Source organism: Phoca vitulina, unplaced genomic scaffold, assembly GCF_004348235.1.
Source record: "Phoca vitulina isolate PV1807 unplaced genomic scaffold, GSC_HSeal_1.0 scaffold79, whole genome shotgun sequence".
Taxonomy (NCBI): Eukaryota; Metazoa; Chordata; class Mammalia; order Carnivora; family Phocidae; genus Phoca; species Phoca vitulina.
Window position 1 is genome coordinate 51660 of NW_022589782.1, and position 12473 is coordinate 64132.

Genomic DNA, 12473 nt, shown 5'->3' on the forward strand with positions numbered 1-12473 from the left:
TGTGGGGCATGCCTAGGAGGGAGGGACATCACCCTACCCATGTTCCTATGCCAGTTTGAGGGGAAGACCCCACAAAGGATGTGGGCAGAGACTGCTTGTCTCCCTGACACTGCAGCCCTTGATTTCCCCACAGTGTTCTAGAGGCGATTTTCAAATGAACCTGAAAGGCGTGGGCAGCACGCACATGAGTGGGAGGCGTGGGCATGTCCTAAGATCAGGTCAGCAAAAACTCTCCTGCGTGGGGCTCCAGGCTGGTCCCAGACTGGATGGACAGGCTCGCTGTCGGGGTCTCGCGCCCATCCCCTCTCCTCTGGCTTTCCATTCATGGGGCAGGAAGTCCCACTGGGGAAGGCCCATCGTGTCCTGTAGTGAAGTGACCATGGGCTGCTGAAGTTGCCCTGGTCAACAAGACCCACAGAGCTCCTGTGGTCATAATCCCAGGCTGGGTCTTCCCAGGCTCCTGGAGGACAAAGCCGGCAGGGTGGTGCTCCATGAGCACAGACATTGCTGGGCGTCCATGCCCTTCCCGATTCTCCAAGAGGGGACGTGGTGGCACTCCGGACTCGCACACCGCTGGGCAGGCCACTTGACCCCATGGGCTGCAGATGCTTGCCTTCTGCAGAATGTGCTGAGGCTCCCGTTTGGGGATTAAAGGCCCTGGGTAACTGTCATAGGCAATCAATAAATGCATTGGGAACCTCTCCAGTGAGAGATGGTCCTTTACCGTTCAGCATCCCTTGGGCCCTACTACAGAGGCCCCGAAAAGGTGGGCATAAGGGCACCTCCGGTTTTCAACGTAGCCACTGCATAAGGCTCAGCAAAAGGGCTTCGACATTTGTTGGGACCAGCGCCTGCTTGGTGAACACTCCATCATCTGCATCCAATCAAGTCGGTCCCCACTGCTGACCCAGGAAGATGGAGTCGGGAAGCTGCCACTAGCCAGCCTCAGAGAGCGCACCTTCATCTGCTCCATGGGATCCTGCCTCTGTTTGTCAGGCCAAAGGGCCCCAAATGGTGTGCTCTGTCACCCCTTCCCTCTCCCCAGACCCAAAGAAGCTGAAGGGCTACGCTCTACCAGCCTGTCCTCCGGGACCTGGGTGCGGGCCACCTCGGCTTGAGGCTGCCACCTGTTGTCTCTACTCATCTGTCTTCCAAGCCCTGCACCACTGAGGGAACCACAGGGAAGCCAGACCCTGGTACCTGTCACAGGGTGGTTAGGGGCGGGAATCAGGAGCAACTTCAGGCTGCTCAGAATGAGAGCCATGCTCTGGGTACCAAAAGGAGAGACAGAGGGTCAAGGATGCATCAGGAGGACTGCGTGGAGCGAGAGGCTTGAGCAGGGTCAGTTAGGGTGGGAGGGAGGATAGGATTGCTCCCAGGTGGAGAGGGCCAGTGACATAGACACACATGATCATGACCCAGACCAGGGAGCTGACCTGCCCTCATCATGACTGCTTAGCCAAGGGATGTGAGCTCAACTGAGCCTCGGTTGTCTTGTCTGTAAACTGCCTGGGCACACACTCAGAGCTGTTGTTCACTGAGCAATCAACAGACCACGGGCTCCATGCTCCTGGGCAGGAGAATGGACACATCATGATGGGTGCTTTTTCTTATTAGAATTCCAAAACTCTCCAAGTAATAGATGGCTCAGCCACCCCATATGTCTATGTAATAAGTTATCCCCAAACTTGATGGGGAACTCAACTGAGTCCACTCAGGCTGCTGGAACAGAACATCACAGCCTGGGTGGTTTACAAACAACAGACATTTATTTACCACAGTCTGGAGGCTGGATATCCAAGATCAAGGAACCGGCAGGCTTGGCGGCGGGTGAAGTTCGCAGACGGTGACTCCTCGTGTGTCACCTGGCGCGGTGGAAGGGGTGAGGGTGCTTTCTGAGGCCTCTTTTATAAAAGTGCTAAGCTCCACCCCATGACCTAATCACCCCAAAGGCCTCACCTCCCAACAGCATCACACTAAGGATTGGGTCTCAAGATTTGAATTTAGGGAGACACAAACATCGGGTCTGCGGCAGACCTCTTTTCTCTCATCAATACACTGGGTGGGGAATCTATTTACAAAGTGGATTACTGTGGGCCAGGCCAGGCTCAATTAAGTGCCCCCTACCTTCTCTCCTAGTCCTGACACGAAGCCAGGATGATAAATGTTGTGCCTGCGGCTCCAGCATGGGGACATTCTGCACATCGGTCACCTCTCTTTCTAGGAAGACTGCTCCTATTGGGGCATGGGGCTCAGGGACCACCCACACCCCTGTCTGCCTGGCCCCTTACCATTCCCAGGAGGTCCAGGTGGTGCCTCTGGCTCAAGGCAGGATCCTGCCGTTAGTGAGAGCTGCTTCTTACCTTGCCCCTTCTTCCCCGGGCCCCCATCTGGACCTGTGATCCGGGGAGGAAAGGCACCTGGAGCCCCAAGGACCTGTGGTCCAGAAGGTGAGCTGAGTGGAGAAATGTGGCCTGCGTCTTGGCCGTGTGCAGACCCAAACCTGGGAAGGATTCAAAACAATAAAAATCCCTTTTTATTTTTCTACTGGCATTGACTTCTGGGATTCCTTACACAGCAGCTTAGAAATGGGTCAACATTCCAACTGACTGCCGTGTTCTCCTGGTGTGGGGACATTCATGATACCATCTAGGTACCCCAAGAGGACATCTAGAAATGTGGTGCTGAGCAGAAATTCTAGACTCGGGTGCCTTAGAATCTAGTTCTGAACCAGCCAGGTGTCTTGGAGCAATTTTCCCAGGTCCTCTGTAGGTCTGTTTCCTCAGGTATAGAGTGCAAATTCTAGAAGCAAATCTAAAGCATGAGGCAGTGCCCAGCACGTTTTAAGCTCCTCCTCAGTAGACGTCAGGCATCAGATGAGGGAAGGGAGGCCATTAGCTTGAGAGCCAATTAAGTATTTTTCCATCAAGGAGCTCAGACGCAGATTCTAAGTCTGATGAAAAAGGCACAGTAACTGTGGACTTCAATGACACACTTCCACTCAACGACAGAGGAACTAGGCTGAGGATCCAAAGGAAATACAGGATCTGAACAACACTATAAGCCACCTTAGCCTGTGTGCGACTGCAGAGCCCTCGGCCAACAGAGGAACGCACAGTCTTCTCAAGCACACAGGGCACACTCGGCAAGACAAACCACATGTTAGGCAACGAAACAAGTCTCAGTACATTCAAAGGGATCGCAGTCATACCAAGTAGGCTGTACGTCCACAAGAGAATTAAAGTAGACACCGATAACTGAAGGAAACCTACACATTCACAAAAATGTGGAGATCTAACAACATATTCCTATTTAACGAAATGGATCAGAGAAGAAATCATGAAGGAAATTAGAAAATACTTTGAGATGACAGACTTTACAAGAAAACTGCAAACCAAATCCCCGAAGCACATAGATGCAAAAACCTTCCACAGAACACTAGCAAACCAAATCTAGCAACAGACAAGAAGGGTGTATACAAGGACCCAGCAAGATTTACCCTAGAAATGCATGATTGATTCTACATCCAAAATTCAATCACTGTAGCACACCATCTTGGTAGACAAGAACAGAAACCACTCTGGGAAGAAAACGTAGAGGAAGTCTTCACAGCCTTGAGTTAGGCAATGAGTTCTTAGACGTGACACCAAAATCACACGTAATAAAAGAAAAAAATAAAAAAATCACACTGTATCAGAATTAAAATCTTTCACGCTGCAACCAGTACCATCAATAAAGCAAAAAGACAACCCATAGAAAGGGAGAAAATATTAGCAAATCAAATACCTGATAAGGGACTTGTATCCAGAATGCATAAGAGACACAACTCGCGAACAAAAAGCAAGTAACCCAATTTAAAACCAGAAAAAGGTTTTGAACAGGCATTTCTTGAAAGAAGATGTACAAAGGGCCAACAGCACAGGAAAAGATGCTGAACCTTGTTAGTTATTAGGGAAATGCAAATCAAAACTAGGCTGAACTACATCTTCACACTCTGAAGTGAGATGGCTACTCTTACAACAAGAGGATGTCGTTGATGTTGGCGAGGACGGAGACGTCGGAGCCCTCCTACACGGCTGGTGGGACAGGACACTGGTGCGGCTGCTGTGGAAAACAACAGTGCTGCGACGGAGCCACCGTACGACCCTGCTATTCTGCTCTTCAGTAGGTGCCCAAGAGCAGTGAAAGCCCGTGTTCCGGTAACAACCCACACACAGATGTTTCTAGCAGCACTCTCCATGAAGCTGCGAAATAAAAGCAACTCAATATCTATGAACTGACGAATGGATACAGCCACATAGTAGAATATTACTTGGCCCTCAAAAGGAATTAAGTACTTAAAGAAAGAAAGAAGGAAAGGAAAGAGGAGTGAAGGGCTGGCACCTACTACAACGTGGACAGACCTTAAAACACCATGCTCAGCGGAAGAGGCCCGTCGCAGAAGACATGTATTACATGTCTGCATTTAGACGAAATATCTAGAACGGGCAAATCTGTGGACACAAAACGTAGATTAGTGGTTGCTTAGGGTTTGGGGGAAGGGTTTACTGGGGGCAGGGAGCAGCTAAAAGGTCTGGAGTCTCCTTTTGAGGTGAAGAAAATGTTCTAAAATTGTCTGTGGTGATTGTTGCACTTATCTGTGAGTGCACTAAAAACCACTGAATTGTGCACTTCAAATGGGAAATGGATGAATTGTGTGGAATGTGAATTATAACTCAATAAAGCTCTTTAAAAAAATAAAGGTGTTGTATAATGACTGCCTTCCAAAGAGTACAGTATAAAAGGGGAGGATAAATAACTTTACAGTGGAGAAATCAGACAGACAACGACCTCTGCCAAGTGGCCAAGGTCATGTCTAGAATGACGAGTCATGTTGATAGCGTGGACCCTGACAGGGCGCAGTGAGAATGCTGCTTCACTTCTGTGGTCTGCCTCCCCAAAACCCACACCCAGCATAATCCTAAGAAGAACATCAGACAAATTCTGACTGAGGTACAATCAGAATACCTGACCATCCTCCTTAAAACTGTGAGGATCACCAAAAACTGGGAAGAGTCTGAGAATCTGTCACAGCCAAGAGACCTCTAAGGAGATGTGATGACTAATGGAAGGTGGTATTTTGGATGGGATCCTGGGACAGAAAAATGACATTAAGGAAAAAGTAAGGAAATCTGAATAAAGTGTGGACTTTAGTTAATAATAGTGTATCAATATTGGTTAATTAATTGTGACAAATAGGCCATACTAAAGTAAGAAATTAATAATAGAGGAGCCTGGATGTGAAGTACATGAGAAATTACTGTCACTATTTTCTCTAAATCTAAAAATATTCAAAATTTACAATTTTCTTTAAAAAACATTTTTTAAATAAAGGCAGGGCTCCCTGATGTCAATACGCCCCATGAAAATGCATTCATTAATAATCAGGAAAAAGCACCCTCAATGCACCTGCACGTACGCACACGCACACACACGCACGCACTTAACACAAGCACAGGGAAAGAGCCCAGAAGCTGATTCCGGCATCACAACGAACAGGATCCAAAAAGCAATTACATTGCCAAGTGTTATGCTAATATAATTATTGAAATTGCCAGTCAAAAGCAGTTAATGAAATAATTAAGACAGATTGACCTAAAGGTTGATTTAAAATTAACCTGACACGTGCATACTATCTAAATAATGACCCTCTCCTATGATCTAGCCTCTCATTAAACTCAAATTTCTTTGGGAGAAATTATACATTTTGCACCGTGATTGGGTAGAACAAGCCACATTCACTCTCCCACTGATGAACGTGGAGGAGCTAAAGGACAGTGAATGTGCCCCGCCTTCCCTGGTGTGGTGCCATCTGCCACTGTAACCAACTACCCTCCCTCCCATTTTCCCTCAGTAAATGCTGAGAGCCCATTATAATTGTATCGGCGAAGGACCCCAAGCCAGTGGTGTGCATCTGAAACTCTTTCTAAAGGGAAGCTGGGCAGGGGGTGACCTGTGGCACTAGGGTCTTGCAGATGCACTGTAGGCAGGGAAGAAGAAGGCCTACCTCCCTCAGGTAGGCACCTCACCCATGATGTGGATGCACCCAGCTCATTTCTCTAAAGGTGAGGAAACCCGGCGATGAAGAGAAGGGGCTTGTTGGAAACCCGTCACCAAGCCTGTGGCCAGAGTAGGAGCAGAAGCTCCGTAGGTCGTGCTTTCCCTGCTCAGCATCTTCTCTTTCTCTCATGATTTCCTACTGGAACTCACGGTGAGGTGTGTTGGTCTACGGCGTAATGCAGGAGTACTCCATGCTCCTGAGGCCTCGCCCAGGGTTTGGCCCAGTCTCAGTGAGCAGCTTTGGCTTGTCCCTGTATCCTCAGGCAGCTGCCTGTCATTGGCGGTGCTCAGATTCTGTGTGGTGGCTACCGCCCCTCCCTCCAAGGGCCATGCTCCTGGCAGGAAGACCTCAGCTAGTGTCTGGGACACGGGCGCTGGGTCCTTGTTCAATGTAAGCCCTGGAGTTACCTTCATAACATCTTTTAAAATGGGTCCCCCGCTTGGCATTTTTATGAGACAATTTCCCCCTCAAAGTTATTCAGACTCAGTAATAACATTAGGAGAGTGGGAACACATAGGATGCTACAAAATGGTCTATTACTGAGAGGATTTTAATGTTCTAATGAGGAAAACCACTCATTGTCATGTTTTCATCCTACGTCCTGTTTTTATATCCATCCTGACAATCTTTGCCTTTTAACTGAAAAACTTGGGGGCGCCTGGGTGGCTCAGTCGGTTGGGCATCTGCCTTTGGCTCAGGTCATGATCCCAGGATCCTGGGATCGAGTCCTGCATCAGGCTCCCTGCTCAGTGGGGAGTCTGCTTCTCCCTCTCCCTCTGCCTCTCCCCCCGGCTTGTGCTCTCTCTCTCTCTCACTCACTCTCTCAAATAAATAAAATCTTTAAAAAGAGAAAGAAAACCTTGGTCCACTAACACTTAAAATAAATATTAATCAAGATGTCAGGATAGGAGTTACAAGCAGAGGCTGTTCAGCAATCTTGAACAAAAAGACTAAAGTTGGAGGCTTCACACTACCTGATTTAAAATGCACTACAAAGCTACAGTAATCAAAACAGCATGGCACTGGCATAAAAACAGACACATAGACCAATGGAGTAGAGTAGAGAGCTCAAAAATAACTCCTTGCATATGGTAAAGTGACCTTTGACAAAGGTGCAAGAACACACAATGGGGAAAGAATACTCTCTTCAATAAAGTGTTGGGAAAACTGGTTTTCCACACACAAAAGAATGAAATTGGACCCTTAACTCACTCCCTATGTAAAAATCAACTCAAAATGGATTAAAAGCTTAAATTTAAGACCTGAAACCATAACATTATTAGAAGAAAATAAAGAGGAAAAGCTCCTTGAGATTGGTCTGTATAATGCTGCTTTCGGAAGCATTCGGTGCCCTAAAGATCCTGTACTTCACCTGTTCATCCCTCCACACCCTCAATGATATTATAGTTTTGACTTTGTTATGTGTATTATACAAAAGTTGAGGAGCAAGCAAAATAAAATGAGTAGCCTTTTACATTTACCTATATATTTACCATTTCTGAGGCTACTTATTCCATTCTGAGGATCTACGTTTCCTTTTTCTGCTATAATGTCCTTCATCCCAAAGAGCTTCCTTTAGCATCTTCTATTGTAGAGTTTTTTGGTGATAATTTCTCTAAGCTTTCTAAAATCCAGAAAAAAGCTATACTGCAACAGTCACTCTTAAAGGATATGTTTGCTGGATACGGGGGGATATACAGGAATATATGGGACATAGGGAAACAGGGGACATAAGGGATACGGGGGTCATAGGGGGACAGAAGGGGACATACGGGAAATAGGGGGTATATGGGGACATATGAGGACATAGGGGACATAGGAGATATAAGGGATATAGGGGGATTTAGGGGGACATAGGGGATACAGGGGACATAGGAGATATAGGGGACATAGAGGATATAGGAGACATATGGGGCTATAGGGGACATAGGGGGACATAAGGGACATAGGAGATATAGGGTTCTGGATTGAAAGGTCTTTTTGTTTGTTTTCTACACTTTAACTTTGGTGTCTCATTCTCTTCTGATCCCCATAGAGTCTGATAAGATGTTGGCTATTGATCAAATCATTATCCCTTCTATGTACAGTATCACTTTTCCTCTTGTTGCTTTCGATATTAGCTTTTTGGGAGTTGGTAACCATCTGTTTGATTCTGATGCATCTCTGTAGGATTGTCTTTATTCTGCTTGGTACTAGCTACCTTATATTTGCAAATATCTGCCTTCCATCATCTGGGTGGTTCCAGCCACTATTTCTTCAAATATTTTTGTCTACCATCCTCCCTGTCCTTTCCTCCTTTGAAGCCAACCACATGTATATTAGAGTTTGACCTTATTAAGAGTGCCTGAAACTCTGTTATTTACCCACCTTTTCCCCTTCTGTTTTCACATTAGACCATTTCTGCTGTTCTATTCAAGTTCATTATTTACACTGTCATCTCTATGTAGCTGTCAATCCATGTAGTGAATTTGGTATTGTGTTGTTGAATTCTAAATTTTTTTCAACTGTTCTGATTTTTCTGCCAGGATTTCCTACTTTTCATTTTTTGCAAGCATGGTTATTTGTCTCCATTGAGGATATTTATGACAACTGCTTTAAATTCTTTGTTTAATACTTCTGTTTTCAGCCAAAATGAAGTTAACAGGGAAAAATTCGCCCTTCTGTCTATAAAACTAAAACTCGGGGGGTGGCGAGGTATACAACAGTAGTTTTCAGACAGTGGGCCTCGGGCAGCACAGGACAGTGATCCTTGGGGCACGCAGCTGACAAGGTGAGCCCTGTGCTGGCACTGCTGCCTGCAGAGAGAGATTTCGGGCTTTAGCACAGGGGGGAGAAGCTGGTGGTCTCCCTGGGTGAAGAGATGGCCCTGGGAGTCCTGGAAGCTGATGTGACTCACACTTACCTGGAAGACCACCAGAGAAGAGAGAACTGTGACAGGAGGGAAAGAGCTTCACAGATTCTTGGTGGGTCCCATTGAGTCCTCAACTGAACTCTGACCCATGTGCAAATGTAAGGGAACTACCCAAAGGTACAGAATAAAAAACCAAACAAGAATTAGAAGAAATAACCCTTGGAGCTCACGCAGAACAAGGAATGGCTTGTGTTCCAACCGGGTCACATGTGGCTCAGGAAAGCCTCATAACCCAGAGGAGACTGTGTGGAGTATTCAGAATGGCATTACCTCAGGAGTAGAGCATGATCAGCCCGAGACTGAAAGTGACTCAGATCCCAACTCACAATGCTTAAAATCAAATATAACTATGTCAAGTTATTTCAAAGTCACACAACTCTATCCCGGAAATAAAGCTCAAGAATAGTTTTAGAAATACAAAACTATCCAGGAGCCAACAAGGAAAAATACACAGTGTCTAACAGCTAAAGGGAAATCACCCGGTATACAAAAAAAGCAGGAAAACACATCATGTGATAAGAAAAATCAGTCAGTTGAAACTGACCCACAAATGGCACAGATGAAGTAATTCATGGACAAATATAGAATGTTGTTACTGTCATTGTATTCTGTGTGCTCAAGAAGCTAGTGAGGACACTGATGATGTTCAGTAGAGACAGGGAAGAAATGAAAAAGACCCAAATCAGACTTTCAGGGACAAATCCTCGATGTCTGTGATGAAAATTCACCAATGAGATTAAGAGCAGATCAGGCATTGAGAAAGAAAAGGTTAATGAACTTGAAGACATTTAATAGAAACCATCCAAAATGAAATATGGAGAGAAAACAGACCGAAAAAAATGAGCAGAAAGTTAACTGGGGGATGACTTCAAATGGCCTAAAATACATGTCATCAGAGTCCCAGAAAGAGAAGGAAAAGAAGAAAACAGGACCAAATATTTGAAGAAATCATGACTGAATATCTGTATATCCAAGATGCTTAATGAACCCTGAGCCCAAGAAGCCTGAAGAAGGCATATCATAATTAAATTGCCTAAATAGGGTGATAACAAGATAATCTTACAATCAGATAAAGAGACATGCTACATACAGAGGAACAGAGGGAAGGAGGAGGGCAGATTCCTTGTTGAAAATAGGGCAATGGAGGAGAGTGGAACAAGGCCCTTAAAGCACTGAGAGAGAAAACTACTAATTCATGATTCTATACCGAGCAACGAATGGCGTAAAGAAGGTAAAACATCAACCTTCTCAGACCTACAGAAGCTACAATAATTCATCATCTCCAGCATATCAGCACTAAGAGATGTTAAGGAAGTCCTTCAGGCAGAAAGAAGATGACACCACATGGAGACCTGATATAAAGAAAGGGGTGGACAGGGCAACACCACCATGAAGACTGGATGGGGGATGGAGCCATACTGCTGTGAGGTTACTAAACTGTCATGAAGGACTGTGATGTTATTTGAAGATGGATGAAGTTAAAACCGTGCACTACAGGGGCGCCTGGGTGGCTCAGTCGTTGAGCGTCTGCCTTCGGCTCAGGTCATGATCCCAGGGTCCTGGGATCGAGCCCCATGTCGGACTCCCTGCTCAGCCGGAAGCCTGCTTCTCCCTCTCCCACTCCCCCTGCTTGTGTTCCCTCTCTCTCTGCGTCTCTCTCTGTCAAATAAATAAATAAAATCTTAAAAAAAAAACAAAAACGTGCACTACAAACCCTAAAGCACGCATGTGAGCATGCACACACACACACAGAGTTATAGGGAACCAGCAAAAATGTGATTAAATGGAATCATAAAAAATACTCAAATTATCCAAAAGAAGGCAGATTAAGAGGAAAAGGTAAATGAAAACCAGATGGACAGTAAAAAACAAATAGCAAGATCACAGATTTAAGGCTGACTCTTATCAACAGTAGCATTCGATGAAAATGCTCTACAAACGCCAATCAAGAGGTATAATTTGTCAGATTGAATAAGAAAGCAAGACTCAACTATGTGCTGCCTACCTCACATCCACTTTAAATATAAAAACACATATAAAAGTAAAGAGATTGAAAAAATCTACCACTAACACCAGACGAAAGAGCTGGACTCACTGTATTCTTAGGAGATAAAGTAGATTTCAGAGAAATGAGCACAGCCAGGGATAAAGAAGGTCATCGTGCAGCTCCTAAAGTGTCAGTTATGCAGAGGACATAACGCTAAATGTCTCTGCACCTAGTCACCTAGCTTCACGGTACAAGAAGTGCAAGCCCCATCTGCTGTCTCAACACCTGCGGCCTCCTGGGTTCTCTCTCCATTCATGTTCCTTTCTCTGAGGAATGTGTCCCATTTACTCATTCTTTTGCATATTGGGTAGTAATTTTGAGTTGTGTCCACATTATGAATGTGGTCTGGAGGAGATTCTGGATTCTGGTTGTTTTTTTTTTTTTTAATTTAAATTCAATTAATTAGCATATAATGTATTATTGGTTTAAGGATTCTGTTATTTTTTGCCAGTGATGTGTCTTGTTTGGTTCAGCTGGTGGTGATGTAAGCTGAGCTAACTCAGCTCCCCAGGGCTGCAGCTCCAGCCTCAGCTTGGGTCTTGTCCTTGGCTGGTTGCTTCCGGAATGCTCTGCACATGTGGTCCGCTCAGTCAGAAGGGTGGGCAGGCAGGCGTGCGGGCTCCCTGTACATTTCTTCCCCTTCTGGAATCCCCATGCCCTGCAGTGGCCAAGCTCCCCGCAGTCCTACTGTTCTCGTTCTCCAGGTGGCAAAGTCCCGTTTGCCCCACAGATGCCTCCCGCACCACCACTGCCCGTGGCCCATCTCGAGGCCGAAAGGAGAAGTCTCTTCATACAACTCCCCCGGATCTGTGGCTGCTGTTCACTCTCCAGGGCCCTCAAAAGGCTCCCGTTTGCACTCTGTACACACTTCCTCGCTATTTTCTGTGAAGAAGTGAGTGTGGCGTGGTCTTACAAAATCATCACAGGAAGCAGAGGCAGCAATTACCCATCCACTTTTAGACCGCCTTCTGCATGAACCTTACATCCATTGAGTCACACTTGGGGGAAGTGTACGAGTCACCTGCTGCAGAGGTCACGACGGTTCCACTGCACGGGTGAAACACAGGGACACTGCAGCCCCACGAAAAGCAGAGTTCACTGGACGCGTTAACTGGATGAGGGCTGGACGCCAGAGAGAGAAGACAGGGGTGGAGGGCGCCCGGCAGGCCCCTTCCGTTGCAAGTTCCTGGTCTCGATGCAACAGCCAGCTCTTGCCAAGGGCCCATCCCCCCCACGCCCACCTGAAGAGTCTCCGCCAGGAACTACCTGACTTACTCTCCCCTCCACCTCATGGCCGCTCCCTGGTCCAGCCCCCTGCTCAGCTCCCTGCTGCCTCTATTCTCCTCCACACACACCCCCAATCGGTGCCCCTCACACAGCTCTCCCTGCTCCCTCCGGCCCCGGGTGCAGCCCCT

General features: G+C 46.5%; 1 long non-coding RNA gene across 6 annotated transcripts in view; it reads right to left on the bottom strand.

Moving 5' to 3' along the window:
- Positions 1-662: 662 nt before the first annotated feature.
- The window catches only part of LOC116625505, a 35743-nt gene continuing 23932 nt past the window's right edge, over positions 663-12473 (bottom strand). For all 6 annotated transcript variants that reach the window (XR_004298085.1, XR_004298083.1, XR_004298080.1 and 3 more), the window contains one exon: positions 663-2503. This is a non-coding gene — a long non-coding RNA (uncharacterized LOC116625505). The remainder of the gene's footprint in view (positions 2504-12473) is intronic.